Source organism: Triturus cristatus, chromosome 8 (genome assembly GCF_964204655.1).
Source record: "Triturus cristatus chromosome 8, aTriCri1.1, whole genome shotgun sequence".
NCBI lineage: Eukaryota > Metazoa > Chordata > Amphibia > Caudata > Salamandridae > Triturus > Triturus cristatus.
The window spans coordinates 1,354,787,926-1,354,808,375 of NC_140591.1; positions in this window are offsets into that span (position 1 = coordinate 1,354,787,926).

Here is a 20,450-nt window from a genome sequence, read left to right on the forward strand (position 1 = left end):
TCTTTTAAAATAAGCAAAAATCTTATTATCTTACCTAACTATAATGTCACTTAACCTATGTTTTTTTAAGTGAATATCTGAGGCATTTTTATCATATGCACCCTCGTATACTGCAGTGCATAGGCCCGGAACCCAAACATCATGATGTCTAAGACCTACAAAGTCACCAAACTCCATGCAGGGGGGCAACCATTGCAATGCAAGGCCATGCCCTGCGCCAAGCTCCCCAGAAATCAGCTAATGCGTGACCACAGAAGGCCGTTAGTGATGCATGGTGTGTGTTGGGCCACCATTTCTGTCCTGCAGCTAAGCCCTGCACTGAACCACTGGGGGCTACCAACCCCCACCACACCCAGCCTTTGATAATGTGAGTCAGCGTATTGTAAAAAGGACATGGCCTCTGACCAGGACCTGGGCTCAATCCCTTAAGTGCAGCCAGCCCCCCTGTAAACCCCTCCACCTCACAAGTATATTTAGAATTTCATTTTTATTCACTAGAAAGTAGTGCTCACACGGTCCTCCCACAGTACAGCAACCATGTCTCACCTCAATTCTACCGCTAGACCAAACCAGCTTCACTGGGTGTATGTCCAGCACGAGTTCCACAGTACATCAAGGGAGGGCTGTGCTGGGACTCACAGGAGTACTGAAGAGCCCGCAGTAAGATTATTGTTTTTGTCTCCTGCTGGGGGGTTCCTCTGAATCCCCCTCAGTGTTTTCCAACACGGCCCCTTTATACCTTTTTTCTTTTTTTACCAGAAACTCCATCTCAGACCAACCATTCAGAATTTTTCATACCCATAAGCATACCCAGCACATCTTTCACATTGCTTGAAAATGTCTTAATAGACTTATATCAAACAACAAAAAGCACCCAAAAGTAAAAATCTAAGTTTCTGGCAAATTTGGTGTAATACCGTTCAACAGTGTTTTCCGTATTGCTTCCAAACATTTACTATGCAAATTCATTTGGAAATAGTTGTTTTGTATGTCTTTTTTGGCATTGACAGATTACCCAAAACATACCAATTCAATTCAATTAAATGTATTTATTAAGCATTTGGATCTCTCATGAGGTCCACTTAAAAAGTACATGAATAATCATAACATAAATCCAGCAGCCATTAAAACATTACTTCAATAAAACCATTCCATCTACATCATTGTATCAATTTATACAACGGTAATCATACAAAACATAAAAGATTTCCAAAATCACCTTATTTAGACATCAATAAAGCCCAACGATGTAGGCGATCTAAAATAATCACTCCATGATGGATTATAGAACATGTACAAAAAGATAGATTAACATTAAAAAGCAGTTTCAACTGATGACATATTGCAACAATAATAACAAGTCATTAGGAAAAGTGCATCTTACAACGACAATAAGGTAGCAGCAATCCAACAATTATCTCCTGTACTGGAACAATAGAGGATCGGGTCCTGTTAATTATGAATACAATTAGGAAAAAAAATCCTATCATACCAGCATCATATATTTTTATCTAAAGTGCATCAGAAAAGCAGCAAAAATATTTCGGTTAAGATTTTTTTACGATGGGAAAAGGGACCTAGTTAGTGCAAACACCAGAGAATTAGCAACAGTCATATATTTATAATTGTCCACAAATGAAAAAAAAAAATACACGAACACAAATTTATAAGTTGTATAATATAACTAACCCTGGGCGTAGTTCGCGAAGTAGCACTTCGCGAAGCCACGCAAAGTGCAGTTCGCACTACACGAGCTACGCGTAGCACTTCGCAAACTGCGTAGTACCTTGTTCGCACTGTGCCAGATGTCGTTTTCAATGATTGCACAGTGCGGACAAGCAACCGGCACTGTGCAATCATTGAAAATGGCATCTTGCACAGTGCGAGCTGTAGTTTTCTGCTGCTCGAGTAGATTTTTACTCGAGCAGCAGCTTTCTCAACGCGAACTGGTAGTTTCTCATCGCGAGCGGTCGCGAGCATACGCGACCACTCGCAATGAGAAACCTGACCTCCTCGCGTTGGGAATCTCGCCGGGAGGTTTATTTTCCATGCTCGCGATCGTCAACTTGATGTTGCTAATCGCGAACAAGGAAAAAGTCTCGCCGGGATGTCATTTTGCTTGCTTGCGGTCGCCAACTTGACGTTGAGGACCGCGAGCAAGCAAAAAATGACCGCAGCACTACGCAACACTACGCTACGCGTGTTCGCACTGTGCTACGTGCAGTTCGCGTAGTGCGAAGTAGCGCGAACTTCGCAAACTACGCGAGCGTAGCGTAGTGCTTTGCCCAGGCTTAAATATAACCAACCATACTCGAGGTCTAATAAAACTAATTAAAATATATTCATAAACTCCCTAAAAAGTTAAAAAGTTTAGTGCATACTATTTCATTTTTTGGACAAAGCAGAAATTCTCTACCTGATGTAACATTTTTTTATTTTTTTATTTAAATATTTTTATTAGTTTCAATTGTAGTTATGCATACATTAGAATCAATATTTCAGCAATCGATGAGTAAGTATGTATAGTGGCAGGAAAAATCACATTAACAGGTTCTCTGCTGCTCGATCCCCCCCACGTCTCATTTCGAGTTCCAACGTCGAGGAAATACAGAGATTACCACGGTAAACATTCCACTTGCCCCATTTCCTATCCCACTTCTTTGGGCATCCCCGGATTATAAAAACTTCCTTTTCTGCGATCATACATTTATCAACCTCCTGTAGCCATGCTCTTGTCGTTGGAGAGTTCAACGCCCCCCATCTCTTGGCTATTTCTCGTTTGACCAGGGTATATCCGAGTGTGGCTAGCTGTTGTTCCACCTCTGTAAGGTCTGTTGTCGCCCATATATTAAGCAGACCCAGCCCTGGTGTAAGAGTCAGTTCTTCCCGTAGGACCGTTTGGATATGAGTCTTGGCCCCCTCCCATATCTGTAGAAGCTGCGGGCATTCCCATATCATATGATAAAAGGTAGCCGTCTCGTTACAGCCCCTGAGGCAGAGTGGGTCACTCCTGGCTCCCATCTTTGTAAATGTTACTCCCGTTAAATACGATCTATGGAAAATTTTGAATTGTATCAATCGGAAGCGGAGGGTGATGGCCGCCTCTCTAGGGGACATCTGTGCTGCCTGCCAATCCTCATCTTCAAGTGTTCCCAAGTCTCCCTCCCATTGTTCTCTAAGCTTGTGCAGTGTGTCAGGTATGTTATTGCACAGTTTTTTGTAGGTCAGTGAAATGGCTTTGGAGTGCAGTGGCCCATCAAGCAGCCGGTCTTCCAATGGTGACGACTCCGGTATGTCTGCAGGGTTCGGCGATGCTGTGAGAAGAGCGTGCCGGATCTGCATATATCTGAACTGTTCCCCCTGCACCATTGCGTATTGATCCTGAAGCTCCTTAAAACTGAGGATCGACCCCTTTTTAAGCAGGTCTCCTATGACGGAGATCCCGATGGTGTCCCACCTATCAAAGCCTGGTTGATGGCAGAGAGAACCCAACTTTTGGGCATACCACAGTGGCGTAGCCTTTTTGAGGACATTTGACCACCCCAGTCGAGGGTTGGCTCGGTGCCAGATATCAACTGTATGAGCGAGAGGCCCCAAATATCTCCCGCGCTTCACTTTGGAGTACAGTGCTCCTAGATATCCTGAACGCCCCGTCTGATATTTGTCTAGCATATATGCAGGATCATTGGGAGAGCGGTAAATCCGCTGGTTTATCACCACTAATTGCGAGGCCCAGTAGTAAAGTCGAAGGTCTGGGAGGGCTATTCCCCCATCATACCAACCTTTTGTTAGTTTTTGGGTGGCAATGCGGGGGGCTTTCCATCCCAGAGCAAGGTTCTAACCTCACTCTCCACCTCTGTGAAATACTCGTCTGGAACTTGGTATGGCCAATTCTGAAGGATATATAAAAAGCGGGGGAGTGCTAGCATCTTAAATAGGGCAGCACGACCAATCAATGACAGGGGCAAGGATCTCCAGTGTTTAACATCTATTTTAAGCCGGGCCAGTGGAGGGGCCAGGTTACAACCATAAAAAAAGCCCTGGTCAGACGTAGCAAATATTCCCAGGTATTGAACACCATCCCCCGCCACCTCGATTGCGCAGTTTGGGGGGAGACGGGGTACCTGCCCCTGGAGCATAAACAGCACCGACTTACTCCAGCTTATTTGGTAGCCCGAGTACTTCCCAAAATTCGTAAATATATCTAGGATGTCACGAATGGACCTATATGGGGAGGCTAGGTACAGCAGGATATCGTCTACGTACAGAGATATTCGATCTTCTTGACCCTCCGCCCATTTTAAGCCCCGCATCATCCCATCTCAGGCGGCCACCGGTTCCAGCATCAAGGAAAATATCAATGGGGACAGGGGGCAACCCTGTCGAGTTCCCCTACGTAATGTGAATGTGCGTGAGGTATAGTTATTAACTCTCACTTGGCCCTTTATATCTGTGTAGAGTAATTTGATCCAGCCTAAGAATTTCGGGCCAAATCCCATCTTGGTGAGGACTTCAAACAAATATGGCCACTCAATGGAATCGAACGCCATAGAGGCGTCTAACGATAACACCACTGCATTCTCCTCCAGAAACTCCCTCCGTGCCAGCACATTGTTAAGTCGACGGATGTTCAATGCTGTGTTGCACCCGGGCATAAACCCCGACTGGTCAGGGTGCACCAATGAAGAGAGAACCGGGGCCAGTCTGGTGGGCAAAACTTTAGCTAGGATCTTAGCTTCCGAATTGATCAATGAGATCGGCCGATAGGAGCTACACTGATCCCCAGGCTTCCCTGGTTTACGGATTACAACTATAGATGCTTCTCGTTGGTCACTGGGCAACTTCCCTCGCTTGTAGCTGTCATTATACATGGCACGCAAATGAGGGGTAACCTGAGAAGCCGTTGCTTTCAAAAATTCAATGGGGAGCCTGTTGGGTCCCATGGCCTTCCCGGAGGGGATTCGACTTATCGCCTTGAGGATCTCTTCATCCGTCAAGTCACCCTCCAATGCTTCCCTTTCTATTTCTGAAAGAGTTGCTATATTACTATCAGAGAGAAGTTGGCGAGAATCCTCTGCAGTGTATGTGGTAGAGGGAGAGTAGATGCGCTCTAGATGATCCGCAAAGGCTTGCGCTATAGCCTTAGGATACGTTATGGCACTACCATCAGACATGGTCAGACTCGGTACCCACCTTTCCCCTTGCTCTCTCTTTTCCAACCAGGCCAGCATCTTCCCTGTCTTGTCTCCGAGTTCATATAGACGATGTTGTACGTTGAGGTGCTTGGCTAACATATGTTCCCTAGTTTTGATCCTATACTCTTCACATTTTATTTCAAGGAGACGCTCCACTTCCTCCGCGGGCTTATCGGAGCTTTCTTGTTCTAAGTCACGAAGTTCGTTTTCCAATTGGGCTAACTGGCTATGCTTCTTCTTTATGTATCCTACCTTCAGGAACAAAGCATGTCCCTTTATCACCACTTTACAAGCCTCCCATAGCGTTTCCGCTGAGTCTACCGAGCCTGCATTTTCATTGAAGTAATTACAAGTTTGCTGACACAGTTCTGCCTTAATATCTGGGATTTTCAGTAACCACGGGTTTAGTACTATTGTGGAATGTGGCTGTCTTTCCCAGTGCGTGAGTTCAACTGTAATTGGAGAGTGATCTGAGATGCCCCTTGGCAGTACATTGGGATCTTGGAAATTGCTGATGGAGGCCGCATGCGTTAGGAAGTAATCTATTCGAGATGAGCTTCGATGCGCATTGGAATAGTGCGTGAAGCGAGTATCATTGGGTTTTAGAGTGCGCCACACATCCATTAGACCCATAGCTGTGGTGAATTCCCTCATCTGCACATTCGGCCGTGTCCCGGCCCGCTGGGGGGACCTATCTTTGTCTTCTTCCATGACCATGTTGTAGTCTCCCCCCATTATCAGTGTGCCCACTGGAAGGTCAGTCAAGATTTCCCCAAGAGCTATCAGAGCTGCTTTACACAACGCAGGAGGCAGGTACACTGAAATTATGTTAATCGCTCTCCCTTCCCATTGGGCTTCTAGGACAGCAAATCTACCCCCCGGATCTGCCTGTGTATTCTTTACCATAATAGCTAGGCTCTTCTTAACGAGAATCCCAGTCCCCCTGGATCCCGTAGTAAAGTCAGCATGCACTAGTAGTTTATACCCACATCGTGGGAGGGCTTTACTTTTGTTCCCCACCATGTGCGTTTCTTGTAGGGGTGGGCGGAATTTGCGAAAGCGACTTTCGCAAATTATCGGGAAAATGTTAAAAATCTTCGCAAACAAGCGGAAATATTGCGAAGATGCGGAAATTTTTTTCCGCCCGTTCGCGATATTTTTTGCATGGTTGCGGGTCGCTAACTTACCCCTGCGGTTGCTCGCGGGCGCTGCCATCTTGTTTTCAGTTGTCTCGCGGTGCATGATCGCGAGAAAAAAGACGTGATCGCGCGACGCATGACGTTACTGCGGACGCGAACTGTCGCGAGACAGCGCAAATGGCTAAAACAATACAACATCTCATGGAGAACGAGACCGGATCGGGAAAACTTGTCGGCAAACGCGGGGATTCAGGTAAGGCGATCGCGCGCGCGCGAGATTGTATTTTTTTACAGCGTGAGCAAGAACCAAATTATCGCAAAGCTGTGGAATGCAGAAATTTTGACATTTCCGCGCTCTCCGCGGAACGCGAAAATGCCAAATTATCGCAAATTCCGCGAACGGAACTGAAATTTTGCCCAGGCCTAGTTTCTTGCAGCAATTTCTATGTCCGGGGCCTGTCGATTCAGATACTGCTGGACAACACCACGTTTAATTTCATCCCCCAGTCAGTTTACGTTCCATGACAGTATAGAAAGCGACGAGTCCCTCTACCCCCATCATCCCAAGTGGCGACAACAAAAATGCAACAATTTAGCAGGACAACATGTTTAACCATCTCCGATGGGGACACAGTCAGGGCATAGCCTGGCTCGTCCTTCCGATCACTAACATCTGGTGTGGACTGTACATGTGGAAGTATGCATAGACTAGGGGTGGGCGGAATTTGCGAAATTCACTTTCGCAAATTATAGCGAAAATGTTAAAAATCTCCGCAAACACGCGGAAATATCGCGAAGATGCGGAAGTTTTTTTCCCGCCCATTCGCGGTATTTTCTGAGTGGTCGCGGCTCGCCAACTTACCCATGCGGTTGCTCGCGGGCGCGGCCATCTTGTATTCACTTGTCTCGCGGTGCATGATCGCGATTCGCGAGAAGAAAGACGTGATCGCGCAACGCATGGCGTTACTGCGGGCGCGAACTGTCGCGAGACAGCGCAAATGGCTACCAACAATCCAACTTCTCGTGGAGAACGCGACCGGATCGGGAAAACTTGTCGGCGAACGCGGGGATTCAGGTAAGGCGATCGCGCGCACGCGAGAATGTATTATTTTATAGCGCGAGCAAGAAACAAATTATCGCTAACCTGCGGAATGCGAAAATTTTGACATTTTCGCACTTTCTGCGGAACGCGAAAATGCCAAATTAACGCAATTTCCGAGAACGGAACAGAATTTTGGCCCAGGCCTAGCATAGACTACTTTGTGAATTCAACTTTCTTAAAGACAATAAACACCCCACCCCTCCTCACCGCCCCCCTCCCTGCCTCCCTGCACGTGGATTCAGAACTACCCACACCCCAACTAGGCAGAGTGCCTCTTCCCCACCCAAACATACCAATAAATTTGGGAATGCGGTCTCCCATCCCCATTTGCAGTCATCAATGGTATACCTCAATTTTAGGAGCTCCCAGCCTGACCCGTGGAGGAGCCAAGTAACCTGTATCTCAAAGAGAGCCGAGCGCCAGCATCAAATACCCTATCAAATGCCTTTCAAATCAGTGAGTCACTGTTAAGATAGGAACGTTCTCACCAATGTCTCGAGGTATCCCTGGAGATAGAATTCTCTGCAGTCCCCAGCATCCGTACATCTGTACAGCTGGTCGACCAAAGTTACATCTATGGGACTGTTGCACCAGCGGGGCCATCCTCTGTAGGTGTTTCCTCGGTCTCTTTGTGCCGTCTAGTCCCTGTATTACGATCACGACGGTGGCCACCTCTGTTGCGCCATCCCTCCAACCAGTCCCACGCGTCGTCTGGCGAGGTGAAGAACCACGTCCTTCCTTCCGATTCCACTCTCAGTTTCGCTGGAAACAACATGGCGTATTTCACCTCTCGATCCCGGAGCTCTTTCTTTACTGCCTGAAAGCCACGCTGTTGGTCCTGGACCCTGGCCGTAAAGTCTGGGAAGAACGTTATGTCGCTGTTTTCTACTTTTAGTGAGGGCCCCGCCCATGCCGTTTGCAGGATGACATCTCTGTCTCAGTAGTTAAATACTCGGGCTATTAAGGGTCTCGGAGGGGCCCCAGGTTTAGGCCTCCCTCCCGGGATCCGATGTGCTTGTTCAATGGAGAAATACTTGGAGAGATTTTTAGGCTGCAGACGTTTAACTATGAGATCCTCTACATAGAGGTCCGCTGCTGGCCCTTCCACCCGTTCGGGCACACCTAAAATGCGAATATTGTTCCTGCGGGCCCTTCCTTCATATTCATCTAGCTGTTGCGCCATTTTCACGTGTTGGCTTTGAATCTCGGCAACCTGGGTTTGGAGTTGAGCCATATCATTCTGCAGCGACGACGTGGTCAGCTTTAGGTCTTTAACTTTTTCATCCATTTTCCGAAAGTCTGCCCTCAGTTGGGATACTTCAGTGGTGACGGAGTCCAGGGAGGACCTCACTCCACCGATGGCGTCCAGCACATCCCGTATGGTAGGTTCCGACTGCGGTCCCGACTCTTTTTGCGACCCTGGGTCCTCCGGTCGCTGCGTCTCACGGTCTTCCCCAGGCTTATTCCAGGCGAATTTTGCAAGCTTGCCCTGTACGTTCGCCTTCGGACCTCGCCCGGTCGCCATGGCTGACGTCGCTGTATACGGGGCCGCAGCTAAGAGGAGGTACCGATCAGGGCAATATGATGGTGCCTAGGATTAGCCCACTCCAGTCCTGTTAACGTCGCCGTCTACGGCTCCAATGGGTAGGCTTACTGTCAACTCAGATCACGAGGTCGCCCTGGCGAGGACCCCTCCCAGCCCCCTGCAGCTGTCAGGCCGACGGCTTCCTATTACCTTCTTCCTCCACAGCGAACCTCCCCTGACCTACAGGGAGGGGTCGGACCCCGATATTGGCACCCCCGGCGATAAGTGCAGCAGTGTAGGCTCCTACCTCTTCTCAGCAGCCTCAGGGGTGAGCTTCAGGGGCACCCCCCTGCACGGACGTCTGTGCAGGTCCTGAGGGGGGCCTGCAACAGGCAGTTGTATTCCAGGCAGAAACAGTGGGAAGGGAGTGGAGAGCCCAGGCCACCCAACGTCCTCAGGCCTAGGCCCACCAGCACCCCCTCCCCAGGCCCGCCGTCCCCCAAGCGCAGCCGAAACAGGTACCTGCTCTTCGCCTGGAGCACCTCCCACTGGGCCTGGATCACGTCGGAGACACAGGGTCAATCGCGCTCAGCGCGGCCCAGGAATCCACCGAAACCCGCTCGGGGCACAGGATCATTAGCGAGCGAAGGCAGGGTCAATCAGAGTCCCAGCAACCTCGCGTGGCTGCTCCCCACCTCGTCCTCTCGCGCTGCACTGGCTCCTCCTTCAACGAGACCTCCACCCGGGCCTGCAAAGCCGGGGCCTCGGGTATCGACGTCACCCGGCAGCTTCACGCGCACTCCTCCGGCACTCAAGCTCCATTCCCCGGGCAGGCTATCACGCAACCCCGGCGCCCGGCACACCAGCTGCCACGCTACCGAGGGGAGTCACCTCGAATGATGTCTGGTCTGGGGCTGCCGGAATCGTCGCTGCCTCCGCTACGGGCCCCGGTGCCGTATTATGCATCTGCCGCCAGCCGCCTCTGCCATCCGCCTCAGGTTTTGCGGGTGATTCCTGACACCCGTTGATGGTAGTGGAGCCTGCTGCCTGCCAGCGGCGTCCCCGGTGGTGGGAACTGTCTTTCCTAGTAATGCTGCAGCTGTTAGGAGGTCATGATGCGGAGCTCCGCTAGCCAGCTGCCATTTGCCTCAGCTGCTAGCCACGCCCCCCCTGATGTAACATTTTTAATGACATTCTTGATAAACGTAGGACATAGCCACCTATATCGAAATGCGATCAGAGCCGGACATACAAACAAGACATGATCGATATTCTAAGTAGCCTGATTACAAAAGTTACAGTTTTTTTCACCTACCCTATTAGGTGACCAATTTCCGACTATGTCATTTAAGGGTAAGAGACTCTTGCGGAAAAGAGTAATCCATCTACGTATACCGTGGCTTCAGTTCCACAAGAGATATTTCTGAGAAACTCTCGGTGAAGCATTCTTAACTATTGTTTCCAGTCTGGCTCTGATTCTGCAAATACCAATATCTCTCGGACAACTAATTAGGCCACCAGAAATCTTTAAAAAAGATTTTTAGGAGAGAAAGATAACACAAAATCCTCTTGCACATTAAAATTTTACAGTGCCAAAAGGAAATCATTATAAAAGGAGTATTTGTACATTTGTCCTTCAAAAATGTCCTGTTGGATAAAACTCCTCAATGAAAAAGGTTCACTATTGTTTAGTTGATATCCCCAACAAATTACCCTAGCTAGAGCTTGTAAAAAGGAGCTTACCAAGCCAAATCTATCCTAATAGCAGCTATTAGACCCAGAGTATTAAAATTACATAGTTTATGGAAAATTTGGCCTTCGATTTTATCCAGATAGCTCCATTCCCTTACTGGTATAGATTCAATTGCATATAACAGGGTAGGGGGAATTTTAGTTTTAAAAACTAACAGCATGCAACGTTGCTTTAGAAGAGCTATGATCAATACGGGAATTATTCTTCGTACTACTTGAAATAACTTTCCTCAGATATAGGTAGTAATCAACAATCTCCAATTATTCAGGACCAATTCTCCAATTAAAATGACAAAAGTTTCTATTTTTTCCTTGTTTTAAGACCAAGACCTTACTTTTGGATACATTTATTTAAAAAAATTGCCCATAATTACAATATCGTCTGCATACATAAGACAAGAAAAGGAGCAGCCACCTATCTACGGCACGTCTCCTTCCATTAAGAAGAAACAATCCAGAAGATCTCTTACATATAAAGAGAACAGTAGAGATGCTAATAAGCAACCTTGCTTCAATACATTTTCCGTATTAATAACTGAGGATAGGCCCTGAGTTCCCCCCATTAAAACCCGGCACCATGTTTGTGAATGTGAGGCAATAACTAAGGATAAAAAAAATAGGAGGCATCCCCATTTTATATAACTTTTTCCAGAGAAGTGGCTGATCTAATTTATCAAACGCAGTAGAAAATTCTATGAATACTACATAGACATTTGTTTTGCGAAAGACCATATATTTCTCTTAATTTCAACAAGCAGATGTTATCTAAGGTGGAATGATTTTTCCTAAACCCTGCTTGCTCAATGGGGAGGATTTTCTCCTCTACTACTCAGTCAGGAAGGTTCTCGAGAATACTGCGGGCGAAGATTTTCCCTACTGCGTCTAATAAGGCTATTTGGCGGAAGTTACCTGGAAGATGTCTTTCGCCCTTTTTGTGCAGCGGAATTAGGATACTACCAGACCATGATGAGGGGGTTCGCCCATAGCGATAGCAGTGTTCAAACAACGGGGTAAAATATGTTGCCCATAATACAGGCTCTTTTTTTATAATGGACATGGGAATTGCATCTGGGCCCATTGCTCCTGAAGCTCTCATTTTTTAAATCAATCTAACAATTTCCTCCTTAGTAGGGGGATGAATTAACATTTTTGAGGAAGTCATTCGAGAGAAGTGGGCGAAAGGGAATTTAAATTTGCGGAATAAAGTTCTACTAAGGGGCCGATTCCGATCTGGGTCGGAAAGCTCTCCGACCGAGCGGGATCCGGAGTGTTTTCCGACTGAGCCGGAGTCCTGCAGCCCGACCGAGCAAGTACAATGTGGCCGTATGCTGCCGGACTCGGTTCGGTCGGACTCCCGTAGAAGTCAATGGGAACCGGTCGTACGACGCGTACATGGGCTCCCATTGACTGAATGGGTACATCTTGCGCAAGGGCGCCCCTACAGTGGGCACGCGTCGGTGCCATCCGCACCGTACATGCCTGTGTTGGGGAGACCCTTTGGGTCTCCCCCTGTGTCCGAGTCGTAGGGCTGTGGGTGACAGGGGGTCCGACACAGACCCCCAAAGGCAACTTCCCAGACGTTTTGCGAGCCGGGCACTTCGGCTCGCACCCGCTGTCCGACGCGTGCATCGTACTGGCTCAGTCGTACATCGCATCCATTGCACGCCACGGTTAGCTTACGGCCGAGATGTACGGAGCGGTTCAGATCCGGAAACGACTCAGTCGGTGATTTTCACATAGCGCGCATCGTACTAGCTCGCTCGTACAGCTGTACGAGTCAGGTGGAAAACACGCGTACGGCTCATAGTTTTTCCGGCCGGATCGCGTTTGGTGCCCTTCCGAACCAAAGCGGAATTGGCACCTTAGTAGAATTTACATTCTTCTTCATGTATTGGAATAGGAAGAGTTTTAATTCTAGCACCACAACTTTCCGCAAATATTTCCCAATATCGTTTTGAATTATTTTTGGCCGCAGCTTCTTTTAATTGAACCCATTCATAATCCTCCTTTTTTTGTTTTGATGAACGTTTTTTCCATTGTCTTTTCCTCTTTAGTAAACCTATTAGTCTATTTTGTTCAGGAGAGTAATTCCCAAATTGAGCCCTTACTAGTTTGTTTAAAACCCTATTTATTTGAAGCAATGGATTAAAACATACTCTATGCTTGATTTTGAGTCAGAAGATTTACAGGACACAGCCATATAATTTATACTATGACTATAAAAGTCTAGCAAATTATTTTTAGGCCTGGGCTAAAATTTCGTTCCGTTCGCGGAAATTGCGATAATTTGACATTTTAGCGTTCCGCGGAAAGCGCGAAAATGTCAAAATTTCCGCATTCCGCAGCTTGGCGATAATTTGTTTCTTGCTCGCGCTGTAAAATAATACATTCTCGCGCGCGCGCGATCGCCTTACCTGAATCCCTGCGTTCGCCGACAAGTTTTCTTGATCCGGTCGCGTTCTCCATGAGATGTTGTATTGTTTTTAGCCATTTGCGCTGTCTCGCGACAGTTTGCGCCCGCAGTGACGTCATGCGTCGCGCGATCACGTCTTTCTTCTCGCGAACATGCACCGCGAGACAACTGAAAACAAGATGGCCGTGCCCGCGAGCAACCACATGGGTAAGTTGGCGAGCCGCAACCATGCAGAAAATCTCGCGAACATGCGGGAAAAAAACTTCCTCATCTTCGCAATATTTCCGCGTGTTTGCGATAATTTGTAACATTTTCGCGATAATTTGCGAAAGTGGATTTCGCAAATTCCGACCACCCCTAATTATTTTGGGGGTAATCTTGAAGTTCCGCTACTCTAAGCTGCTTATCACCTATTCAAATGGTTTATGACTCTTTTAGTTTTGAGATGGCCAAAGAATTCCAATAAATTCTGCTATTTGTTTTGTTGAAAGCTACCGCTTTATCCCTAAATTTTCATGAGCTCTCCTGAGTACAGGAAAAATCTATTTTTAAACTAATCACCATATGGTCATTAAATTGATTTTCCAAAATTTACATATTTGATAGTCTATTAAAGAAATCAATGGAGGAAATTACATAATCAATAATGGAGCCACCCTTCGGTCTCTTATGTGTATTTTTCGCTGGGATGTCTTTTCCTAGTCTCCCATTGACTACTAAAACCTCCAAGTTTCTTAAGCCTTCTAATAAAATTGTTCCTCTTTTATCCGTTCGACTGTGGTTTGGGAATTGAGCCGATGGTATATTCAAAGCTTCCTCCTTAGTGGAGTTAGCAAAAAGCCCCAAACTATGGGTGGAGACTTTAGCATTCAAGTCTCCAACCAACAGTAGGGTCTTACAATCTGAATCTTCGAAAATGGATAACATGAAGGCAAACAAGTCTTTCAATAAGGGGCCGATTCCAATACCGGGTCGGACAGCTCTCCGAGAGCTGTCCGTAGCCTTACTGTGTGACCGACACGTACCCGTAGCCGGTCCGTCCTGTAGAGGAAGTACGATGCACATAACTGCCAAAAACACGACCGACATGTAGGCTGTGATTCAAGCTCCATTCTCCGTCCAAGCCGTAACTCCTAACGCTGAACCGAGTCGCCCGGAAGCAGTATCCATTGCAGTTTCCGGCATTACAAGTACGATGCGTACTTCCTACACGCCGGACGGGTCGCCACGTACGGGACGTCACAGCATCCGGAAAACAAGCATATCAGCTACGATTCACGCCACAACTCAATCCACGGCTACGAGACGGACCAGCTTGCAGCGGGTACGAGACGGAGCAGCAAGCAGCATGTACGACATGAACACATTATGAATCCCATCGCGCAGGTGATACCAGTACTCTACATCTATGACCGGCTCAGGAACCGACGCCGACGGCGCAGGCGGTAAGTCAGACACCTACCACATAAAAAAACGACATGTACCCGCAAAATGGCACACACACACAGGGGATCCACATCCTGGCCACTAACAACAGCCCACCATAGGGGTTGCATGGCCAGCACCACTAACACCCCCACCCATAGGAGACCTGTTGCCCATCACTCCTGCCACTCCCAGCCATAGGGCTTATGTTGCCCATCACCACTGCCACTCCCAGCCATAGGGCTAATTTTGCCCATCACCCATGCCACCCCCACCCATATGGACTATGTTGCCCATCACTACTGCCAACTCCAGCCATAGGGCTTATGTTGCCCATCACTACTGCCACCCCCACCCATAGGGACTATGTTGCCCATCACCCCTGCCACCCCCACCCATAGGGGACCTGTTGCCCATCACTACTGCCACCCCCACCCATAGGGCTTATGTTGCCCATCACTACTGCCACCCACCAGACATAGGGCTTATGTTGCACATCACTATTGCCACCCCCACCCATAGGGACTATGTTGCCCATCACCCCTGCCACCCCCACCCATAGGGGAACTGTTGCCCATCACTACTGCCACCCCCACCCATAGGGCTTATGTTGCCCATCACTACTGTCACCCCCAGCCATAGGGCTTATGTTGCCCATCACTAATGCCACCCCCACCCATAGGGACTATGTTGCCCATCACCCCTGCCACCCCCACCCATAGGGGACCTGTTGCCCATCACTAGTGCCACCACCACTCATAGGGGACCTGTTGCCCATCACTACTGCCACCCCCACCCATAGGGACTATGTTGCCCATCACTACTGCCACCCCCAGCCATAAAGCTTATGTTGCCCATCACTACTGCCACCCCCAGCCATAGGGCTAATGTTGCCCATCACCCCTGCCACCCCCACCCATAGGGGACCTGTTGCCCATCACTACTGCCACCCCCACCCATAGGGCATATGTTGCCCATCACCCATGCCACCCCCAGCCATAGGATCGGTGATGCGCCACTCATCCAGCATACTCTAACATCAGGTATGTCAGCAAAATACATCCCCCCTAACATCATGACAACAGTGTGTAGTCTGTGACAAATCCCCACAACAGTGATTATGACTTCGAACATACAATGTAACTAACAGCACATGTGTGACCAACACATGAGTGTGCCATACACAAGGCAAGCATCACTATAGAACTGTGGCAATGTAAAAAGAACACCCCCTCACTGTGTTGAACAGAAGTTAAGTGGGGGCTTCCAAACTGCAGCAGATGTTGAGCATTGTGGTGATGGGGACTAAACCCCCCCTCATCACAGTGACCAAAAGGTAAGTGTCATCATGGTCAAAGCTGCAAATAATAAACAGCATGTATGATCGCTGCTCCCAACACATTAAACACTTCTGTGGCAAACTAGTGGTTGTGTCCCATTCCCACAGAGATGTGGTGTGGCTAACAGTGCTGTGAAAACATATCTCACTCTCGGCCATGTGCAGACAAGCACCACACATGGGGGCTGACAATGCATACAGTGTACAATGACGCAAGAGCAGAAGTGACCATCACCAAGCATGCACACATCTCGAAAATAGACACACTAATCAAAACAACATGTGTAGACTGTAGGTGTCAGCTCACAAACTCACATTCCATGCCAGCAATGACACCTAACAACCAGGATGAATGTGCACAATGATGTGATATGACTCACAGGGACAGCAGGCAAAAACACAGAAACAGCATCCAGACAAAGGCCCACAACAGCAATACCAATGCACTGGTGCAGATGCACAAACACAAACAGGCAACCTCACACTGCACATCTGACACAGCATGTGTGTGTGTGTGTCACAGTATCCCCAGTCAACTACACAACACATGAGGGGGGCTGAACCACAGTGACACAGATGTGGACATTTTGCCATACAAAAGTAAACCATCATTGGGACACCCTTAGTGGGCAATCAGGCATTGGGAGATGAGAGGGAGCACAACAGACACATGTGACACAAGCTGGAATGAACACCAACTAACACAGAAAGAGACTGACACACAACAGCACTACCCCCAGGGACCAGACATTGGGGTGAAACAAGCATGCATGACAACTCCACTGTGATGACAAAGGCAGATGTCGTACAAACAGGGAAACCCAGACATGTGTCCAGTTCCACAAACGTACATCACACATACACAAACACAAATCACTCAGAATGGCCTGTCATCCATGGACAAACGGGAGCTAGGGGACCATCTATGCGAACATTTACATCAGTCCACCCTCAACACCACACACCCTGAACTGCAACAATGTGTATCTGTGAAGCCCACATGGACAGGTGACATTGCACATGCACCCATGACAAACACAGGAATGTTGGGAGGAACTAAGGTGTACAGACACATCACACAAGGACAGTTTACAACCCTGGGGAATGACAGACATACTGCACAGTATGCGGTACATGTCCATGACCTCAAAGCTCACATAACCTTCAGAATCCCTGCCACTGTCCCAGGACAATGCAGAAGCCAAGGAGAACCACAAGGCACACATGCTGACACCTGCCAGCATTGCAGCCATGAACCCGACAAGTGGGAGCAGTCACACACACATGCAATTGTCTCAATCACTGAAAGGTACCACCTAGGGACAGCTACATGATTTAGCAAATAAACAGGTGCCTTGGGGAACCCTGACTTTGTCCCATCTGTGTCTGACAAAATCATCACCACTGAGAACTGACAAATCCCAATGATGACACACCAATTAACAGTAGTGTGTCATGCATCCACACATCTGGTAGCCCATTGGAAAAGTAGTGGGATGAACCCAGCACCACTCAGCAAGCATCAACAACAGGAACAAATCAAGGGAACACTGTCTGTTTATGAACAGGGATGTGGACACACACACATGCTCATAGAACACACACCATGGGCCCAGGGTATGTCACGGGACAACACACTTACTTGAGGGGACCCAACTCCTGTGGAAGCCCAGCTGTGCCAAACATATTCACCGCACATCTCACTCATGTCTGAAGAACACTTGGTCAGTCAGCCATCAGTTACCACACAATGAAGGCTCTGGTCACAACAGCCTGGGTACGTGAGGCTCCCCTAAGTCATCTGCACATACCCAATACATATGTCTAGCAAGTTGCACAGAGGACCGAGTTGCTCCTATACCAATGATGCCCACACCTGTAGGTCCAGTTTTGATGCACACAAAGTCTGTGGAAGTGACAAATTGGACAATGGGAAGCACATCATATGTGCATGGGTGCAAGCCAGAGATGTGACCATGCAAATGAAATGTTCACAGAGATGTCCACAAATATCTCATGGACCACAGGGAGTACCTCACAGAAACACATCAGTATTCAACATTGGAAACCAAGCATCACAGGTGCAAGGGCATGTTAAACATCATCAACATAATGTACAGCTAAATCTAGTTCACAGGGATAAAGAAAAAAGCTTTATTCAGAATATTACAAGTTAAACGTCTGTTCAAACAAAAGACCAATGGCCAGTCCATGTCCAAATGCCAAGGAGTGAAGTAGAGTGACAACTATCACATTTTGCTTGCCTGCACTGCTAAGGACCTGGGTCATCCCCTTGGAGGGGCATACATGGGGCAGGCCAGGCACCGCAGGGACAGGATCAGGGTGCAGCAGAAGGAGGCAGTGACGAGGTGGTGGATGCAGGCGAGACACTTGCAACTGCAGTGGAGCTGACTGAAGTGGTGAGTGCTGTCACAACTATGGCGCACAAGTCAGATGGACCTGGTGCCGGCACAACTCCAGTGGGCAGGTCAGATGGAGTGGATTGGGTCACCATTGCAGTGCCCAAGTCAGACGGGGTGGTCGTGGACTCCACTGCAGTGCCTACATCAATGGGAGTGGAATGGGATGCAGGTGAGGTCGGCAGGGCAGGGGGGACACGGTCCCCACATCAGTGGCACTAACCGTCTGACCAGGTGTGGAGGAGCAAGTGCTAGGGGGGATGGCCTTAGCATTTTGGGGATGGTGTATCTGTGGGTGGGGGAACCCAGGGCAGGGAGTGGGGGGAACCTCTGGAGTGGTGGCCTGGGGGATGGAGGACGGAGACTTTGCCTTGGAGCTGCGCGGTGGCGGGGGGGTCTTGCTCTTCAGGCGCCGGGGGGACTTGCGGGTGGGGGTCTCAGTCTGACTGCGCCTGGGAGGGTGTCTGGGTGTGAGGGACACTCCCCTCTGTGTGCGGGGACTTCCTCTTCCCCTTGTAATCAGGATCTGCTGGGTCAGTGATGAAGAGGCCAAGGTCACAGAGGAAGAGCTTCTGGGGAGATGGGGTTGCAGGTGATGCAAGGGAAGGGGGCTGGGAGGGAGAGGTCTCGGAGGACTGCGGAGTGGTTGTGGATGACTGTGTGTGTGTCTGCAAACCAGCCCCTGTGAGTGTGGTATCAGTCCCCTGCGCTTGATTGTGTGCACGTCTAGACCTTGGTTTGGGTGTTTGTTTGCTTGGAACAGGTAGGCTGCTAGGAATCGTGGGTGGTGCAGGGGTAGGAGGGGTGAGGGACTGTTGGAGGTGGGACACTGTTGCCATCAGGGAGGAGGACACAGACTGATTGGTCCTCTGTAGGGCAGACATGCCCGAGGAAATGCCCTCCATGAATGACACCAGTTGTGTCAACAGACTTGTGTGTGCATGGAGGACCTTCAGCCTCGACGTCTGCCCTACATGGATCTGTCTAAGTAAGTCCACAAACTCCTCACTCAGGGCAGCAGGGGACACAGGGGCAGGGGGTGCGGTGCCTGGCACAAAGGAGACATGCTCACGAACAGGGGAGCCCACAGGGACCTCTGGGATGGGAGCCGATGGGAGGGTGGTGGTGGTGGTGGTGGTGACGAGGACAGCCTCACTAGCTGGGGTTTGGTGGCTGCTGACACCCGCCTCCACAAGGAAATCATCCTCAGAGCTGCTGTGGCCCTCAGCTGGGGGGGATGCTGCTGATGACTCCTTTGTGTGGCTTCACTCGCCCTCCGTGCCACTGGGCCCCCCCCCCCGACTCCTCTCCTTCTGTCCCTGTAAGGCTCTGTGGCTCCTCCTGGTCAATGGAGCTGTCCCCTCCTGTGGCCGTGGATGTATCTGGATAGGAATAGGAAGTAAGAGAACAACATCAGTCACCTGCACTGACTGCACACACCACAGTGAGTACATCACATTACAGGGCAAGCCCTGGCATCATCAGCTGAACACAGCTCAAAGTGCCAACACTGTTTAGAATAAGCCAATTGACATTCTCAACATCAACCATGGCACACATATCCCTCCCTGACTTCCACACATATGTCTGTTGCATGTTTGATGCTAACACCCAAATGGGCCAACGTGCACCACCCACACATTAGTTGTACATGCAAGTGAACATGTAGGAGTATACACACAGCACATCTCTTGCTACTGACTCAGTACAGGTGTCCGGATGAAGGGATGGACAGAGACTCATTTCACATGCTTGTGATGCATTCCAGCAACACACAGTATGATGTTCTCATGTCCTGATGGGCAATGCCACTATGGGCTGCATGGTGCACACTTGAACACAATGCAGGATCACTCATAGCAAGTTAAATGCCATAGCACTGGGATGCTCTGAAAGTCAGTCAACACTGTCTCCTGTCACAGGGGCAGGGCATCCAGACAACAACAATATGCACTGACTCACAATCCTAGCTCAGGGGTAAAGCTAACTCTACAGATGACCGGCACACTTGCCCATCCCATGCAAACAACATATCCAGGACCCAGAAGACCCCACATCATGCAAATCAGACATATGAGTCTCTGCAAACACAAATCCCTGTACATTAACACATGACAGTCTGCCATGCATGTAACCCAGC